Raw genomic sequence first — 6,159 nt, 5'->3', positions numbered from 1 at the left:
GTGCTTAACCTTCAAAACGTATTTTTTTGTAAATTTTTATATGAAAGAATAAAAGGATTTTAGCACAAGGACGACGCGAGCGGTCACACGTGTGCTTAATAAACCTTTAAAAATATTTTTGTAAATTCTTTTTATTTAAACTATAGATATTGTATTATTAAGTATATATTTTAAGATAAGTATATGTTTAAAATAAATAAATAGAAGAAAACAAAATAAGACAATAAAGGAAAATAAAATAAATAAACAAAAAAAGAAATGGGAGAGGCTGGACGAACGTTAGGACAGTATTCAGAATAGCGAGCGTTCGTTGGGGAGAGGACGAACGTCCGTTGGGGAATATAACGGACGGACGTTTAGAAATGTGAGCTGAATGACGAGCGTTCGTCAAGAGATATGACGAACGGACGTTGAGAACGAAGGCTGAATGACGAACGCTCGTTGAAGAGATGACGAACGGACGTTGAGAAATTGGAGCTGAATGACGAGCGTTCATTGGGAAGATGACGAACGGACGTTGAGAAATTAAAGCTGAGTGACGAACGTTTGGTTATTGAACGGACGAACGTTCGTTATTGGAATAACGAACGGACGTTCAAAAATGGAAGCTTAAGGACGAACGTTCGTTATTGAAATGACGAACGGACGTTCAAAAATGGAAGCTTAATGACGAACGCTCGTTATTTGAAAAGACGAACGGACGTTAAAAAAATGGTAGCTTAAGGACGAACGTTCGTTATTGAAATGACGAACGGACGTTCAAAAATGGAAGCTTAATGACGAACGCTCGTTGTTTGAAAAGACGAACGGACGTTCAAAAATGGAAACTTAAGGACGAACGTTCGTTATTGAAATGACGAACGAACGTAAAGGCTTAAGGCTAACGAACGCTCATTCGCTTAGCTAACGAGCGCTCGTTCGTTTGGATAACGAACGCTCGTTAGGGAGAAGGCTGAGCGAACGGTCGAAAAGGCTTAAGTTTTAACGAGCGCTCGTTTGTTTGGATAACGAGCGTTCATTGTGGGGATATGGCGAACGGACGCCAAATAACGAGCGCTCCAAAAGGGGCCTAATGCTCCGGACGTACGCTCATTTCTGGGCTGAGCCCAATCCAATGCTTTCTAACCTAGAATTTCCTAGGGTTCAGAGATTCATCCTCATTCCCACTCCTTCACGCCGGTTCGCGCCTTCTCCAGAGATTCAAGGTCTCTTGCTCAGCACCACAACTGATCACCACCTCTGCCATAGCCAGCCACCGTCGCCTCAAACAGAAAGCGCCTTGGCCTCGCCGCGACCCCTCACACCACCAAAATCACCGTCAGCCAAGACACCACCGTCTCCACTCCTCTCTCTTCGAAAACCAGCGATTCTCAGGGATGGTTTTCCTCCGTCTTCATCACCGATCCGCTCGTGCCATCATCATCCATCAACATCAACTTCACCATTGCTAAAACCTCCACGACGAACACGACCACTGTCACGATAATGTCCCTCCCCGTGCCTATACTCGTCCACCTCCTCGGCCACCTACACGGTCATCACCACCTACCAGGACAACCTTAGCGATGCCACTGCCACCACCACACAGCAGACTACTACTTCCAAACCGCCAACCACGAAACAATCAGCCACTCTCTTCCTCCCCATTCGAGGATTTTCTCGAATGCCGAATGCCCCCCTGCAACACCAATTTTCCTTCTCTGCCTCCCCTAATTTTTTAATGTTTACTGATTGGTTTAATGTTGGTTGAACCTTGTCTATTTGGTTTTGGAAACGATGAGTGTGTAGTGTGCATATGAGAATGAGTGGGATAGATGATTCCGTGATAATGGTGTATGGGCTGGCGAGATAGGGTGAATGGAGCTTATGCAGTAAGTATATATGATGAATCTGAATGTACAAGTGAACAAAAGACCTACCTGTTGCTATGGATGCTGCTACTGCTAGCTGTGTATCCGGTGACCTCCTCTAGCTTTTCGCTTTCACTGCCGTCTGGATGATGATTCCAGATGATGGTTCCCCGTGTGCTCTTTCTCCCTTTTTTCTCTCTCTGATCCCCCCAAAATCCTCTCCCAAAATCTTTGGAATTATCCACTTCTAACCACCTGGTCTCCCCCCTTTTCCTTCCAAAAAATCTTAGAAAATATTCCCTTAACCACCTGGTCTCCTTCCTTCAGACACCTCCCCCATACGCCACTTCCCCACGTTTTTTATTTCTTCTTTCTTCTTTTTTTTTAATTTTTATTTTATTTTTAAATTTTATTTTTTAATTTTTCAATTATTTTGATTAATTAACTCTATTAAAACAAAATCAATATAAGAAAAATAGAAATTGAATTAAAAGCAAAAATCTAAATACATAAAAATAGAATAAAACAAAAAGGTGAAATAAAATAAAAGAAAAATAATAAAAAAACCAATAAAAACACATTTTTTACAACCCGGACAAAATTGAGTGTTGACAGCATCTAAATTCAGAAACTTCATAACAGCCAACGCATGACAACATGGAATGCCCGAGATAGCCCATTTCCTGCATGTGCATTCAACTTTGTCTATATCAACTATAAACTTGTCGCCAGCTTGGGACACATGACGAACTTCAAACAGCTGCAGTGCTGACCAGCTTAAAAAACAAAATTAAAATTCAGAAAGTACACATACACTTAAACTGTTGAACACATGATAAATGAAAATATATTATGGTTACCTAGGAATCCAAAATTTGGTTAGCTGGGACTCCTTATTAAGTCTACTCTTGATTTTTGGACAAATCACCCCAGACAATGAGGCTATTTTTGTTCGGTTTGTTGCCCATCTGTTCATCAAGTAAAGGCGGATATCCTCCAACATGGTTATGATTGGCTTTAACCTTGTATGCAGCAATACACTGTTGAATGCCTCTGACATGTTGTTTACCAAAGTATCACACTTAGCAGTGGTGGTAAACCTTGATCATGACCAGTATCTACATTTCAAGAGATTAGGAAATATGGGTATCATAGTCTGTCACTTCCACAACTATGAATTGAATCACATTTCAAGAGACTAGGAAATATCATCATATCTGGGAGGAATTTTTATAAGGTATTTGAAAGCCTCGAGGTTCACTTCCTTTAATTTTCTCATTTCGATTTCCAGGCTTGTGGATGAGTTGTTGTAGCTGCCTTCCACACCATCTGCTTTAGCTGCTTTGAAAGGAATTTTTTCCTGAAATTTGCGTAAAGGTGTCTAACACAAAACCGATGATCAACTGTAGGGAGCACTTCTTCAAAAGCTTGCATTAAGCCCTGTAATTTGAAATTGACAGTGTTGTTAGAGGTCTCATATCAATAATAATGAAAAGGTTTAATACGTTTTTAGGAAAAAAGGGCATGTGAATAACTTTTTGTTGATCTGATATGAATGTCAATGATGCATGTACTGCCTCCCCACCAATGTCTTCATCCACAAGTTCCAGAAACCATTTCCATGTTTCTTTATTCTCTACTTCCACAATGGCAATATGCTAGAGGTAGCATCTGGTCATTTGCGTCTCTTGCAATAGCAGTTAGCAATTCACCACCATATTTACCTTTTAAAAAATCACCATCCAGCCCTATAATTGGCCTGCAGGACACAAAACTGTCCTTGCAGGCCTTAAGACAAACATAGAACCTCTTGAAAATATGGCCATCGACATTCTCTTCCACTTCCACCTTCACTATGGATCCAAAATTACGAGCTAAGAGCTCATTCGCATAATCATAGATCCTTTTATATTGTTCTTTGAAACACCCATCAACATGGTCTGAAGCAATGGACTTTGCTCTAAAAGTCATGTATCTAGATACACCAACATTCCACTTTCTACTTATCTTGTCACGAATTTCCCCTACCTTGACTTTGGGATTTTCTCTCACGGTTTTCTCCAATCTCTTACTCAACCATTTGGAATTAAGTAATTTGACTTTGTGCTCTCTACTACAAGTGTGGTTGTCAACAACAGTCCTTAATTGTCACGTTCGTACTGCATTCATATAACCACAATATGCCATCCAGGGGCACTTTCCTTTAGCACCCATACACTTCACTCTAATTCTCTTCTTATCATTTTTAACATATGTTAGATTTCTCCCATTTTCTACTGCATATGTTTTTATGGCATCCAGAATATCTTGCTTGTTAGCAAAATAAGTGCCCAAATCCCACTTGTAATCCACCATTGTTTTAGGCATAGTAAATGTTACAAACTTTCCATAACTTTCTTCCTCATCATCTTCTCCATCACTTTCTCCTCCACTAACCAATTCTTCTTATTCCCAATTATCATCAGACAGACCTCTATCATTGTCAGTATTTATACCATCCTCAACATCACTATCAGAAATGCGAGTCTGTGATGGTCCATCATCTTGCACATCAACTTCAATTTCACCAAACCAATTCCCAACTCCATGCCCGACCTCTTCTTGGATATCACAATCAACTAGGTCATCCATACTAGGAACACCCACATTGCAATCAACGTTGGCATCCTCACCACTGCAACTCCAACTACGAACATCAACATCATCTCTTTTAGACTCACCCACATCACATTCAACTTCAATTTGCCTCCTACAACATCATCTCTTTCAGACTCACCCACATCACATTCAACTTCAATTTGACCTCCTACAACATCATCTCTTTCAAACTCACCCACATTACATTCAACTTCAATTTGACCCCCTACAACATCATCTGTTTCGGACTCACCCACATCACATTCAACCTCAATGTGACCTTCTACAACATCATCTGTTTGGGACTCACCCACATCACATTCAGCTTCAATTTGACCTTCTACAACATCATCTCTTTCGGACTCACCCACATCACATTCAGCTTCAATTTGACCTTCTACAACATCATCTCCCTCAGTTCTTTCTTCTGAAACAGGAACTTCACACTCACCATCACTACCTCCTAACACTCATAATGAACTTGTTCACACTCACCATCATCACTATTATGCATCACAGGTTGAACTTCTTCTTCACCTATATTATGTGGAACATTTTCTAACAAGTGTACGATCTCAGGTTCACACACTGTGTGGACAACAAATAAATGAACTTCTCCATTTAGCCTAGCTCATGGCTCCTCTATCATCAGACAAAGCCTCTAACCTATCATCTAACACAGAACCCCCCTATACAATACCACAACTCCTTAAATCCATCATATCCAAGTCCTTTTACTACACTGACTATAATGAAGTAACTCCACACGTCTAGGTCAAAAGATAGAGTTGTACTTTCCCCCTCATACTTAAGTGGTCCATCGTTTATGAAGTGACCTCCATGGTGGAAAACAACTTCAAAATGATCCTCCATGTAATACACTATAACAGTATATATCCTATAAAATAATAAGACGACAACGACAACAAAAATTATATAAAATTAGAAGCAGGACAAGGAAACACGGGGACCAACTACAACATAACTTAAACAAAACAAAAAGCACAAGAAACAAACATGGGACCCCATTGCAACATTAATATAAAGCACAACAACAATTAAGGTCTACTACGACACTTCAAACATGGGGGACCACTTTCAACAGCAATTTCAACAACAATATAAATAACACACTACCACACCACTTCGAATATGGGGGACCACGACTGACCATGCATCATTGTCAAAATTATACAAAGAAGTAAACATTTACTAACTTGGACACGTGCTACACCTCCAACGACCTTCGCGAAACTCTTCCACATAACTCACCGCTAAAAATTACCTGCTTCTACTCAAAACCACTGATAGATCACTACAACTTTATACAACGAAAGCTTATTATGTCTAACTAATTTCTCACGCAAAAACGATGCTCCCCAAATGATGTCATTTCCAACAACGAACCCTAAGTTCGCAAATTTCCCCAATTTCTCATACACAAGCTACCCAAAATAGGAAGCATTGCTTAATATGTTTAATAATTTAATATGTTTAATAATTTATAATTATATTTTCATTTATTAATATATTTAACAATTAAAAATGTTAAAAGTCTATCAAGGATGTCACTTGGATGCCTCAACTTGCCACCTGTTAAAAATGTTAAACCTAGATACAATTCACTTATTCTGTCTTCAAGGAATTCATTCTGCTGGTATCAGGTTATATT

General features: G+C 39.4%; 1 pseudogene across 1 annotated transcript; it reads right to left on the bottom strand.

Annotated features, from left to right (window-relative positions):
• Nucleotides 1–2,412: 2,412 nt before the first annotated feature.
• LOC148199212 (uncharacterized) lies at nt 2,413–6,149 on the bottom strand (annotated as a pseudogene). The gene is made up of 3 exons (XR_015785835.1): nt 3,386–6,149; nt 2,711–3,290; nt 2,413–2,626 (listed from the first exon to the last, which is right to left on the bottom strand). The product of XR_015785835.1 is annotated as an uncharacterized LOC148199212 (transcript).
• Nucleotides 6,150–6,159: the final 10 nt, after the last annotated feature.

This window comes from Vigna umbellata, chromosome 4 (assembly GCF_029865625.1).
Source record: "Vigna umbellata cultivar VRB3 chromosome 4, Vumbellata_1.0, whole genome shotgun sequence".
Lineage (NCBI taxonomy): Eukaryota > Viridiplantae > Streptophyta > Magnoliopsida > Fabales > Fabaceae > Vigna > Vigna umbellata.
The sequence above is the reverse complement of the archived record's forward strand: the minus strand, read 5'-3'. Positions and strand labels throughout refer to the sequence as shown.